The sequence below is a fragment of the Pterocles gutturalis genome, unplaced genomic scaffold (assembly GCF_000699245.1).
Source record: "Pterocles gutturalis isolate BGI_N339 unplaced genomic scaffold, ASM69924v1 scaffold31578, whole genome shotgun sequence".
NCBI classification, from domain to species: Eukaryota; Metazoa; Chordata; class Aves; order Pterocliformes; family Pteroclidae; genus Pterocles; species Pterocles gutturalis.
The window spans coordinates 1-622 of NW_010121464.1; positions in this window are offsets into that span (position 1 = coordinate 1).

A 622-nucleotide genomic window follows, 5' to 3' on the forward strand; every position below is an offset into this window, starting at 1 on the left:
CTCTAACATTCTGTGATTCTGTGAAATTTAGTTCCAGCACGTTAACTGAAACACCATGACTCTGGGTGTGAACTGTGCCTCACAAGTACTCAGTTACACTTTATTGCACTTCCCATGTCCCCCAGGGAAGGGAACACCTCCCACTGCGACACGCTGGTGGGACACTGCATGTATCGATACTGCTCCACTCACAGAGAGCTACCATGCCCGGGAGACTGGAATTCATCTTCAGGGTTACACTGTGACACTCTTCACTGAGGGTCTTAATGACCCTGATCCAGAAATGACAGGATGTCTTGGTTTTAAACTGTAATTTTAATCCTAACACTATGTACAGTCTCTGTGCTAGGTTCCTCCTTGGTTTCAGAATCATTTTGACCCTTTACTGCACAATTTCTCTATTAGATTGTCTAAACATTGAACTTGTGAATGGGGGTCAGGAGCAGGGAGGGCAGCCACAACACACAGCGTACGGTGCTCCAGCAGACCGGACCTACAGCCCTGTACCTGGCGTAGGAAAGAAGATACGAGGAGACTGGTGTGAACTGGGAATTGAATATGAAAGAATGCTAACATTAAAAACATGCATCAAGGGAAAATAGAAAAATAACTCTGCTCTCAC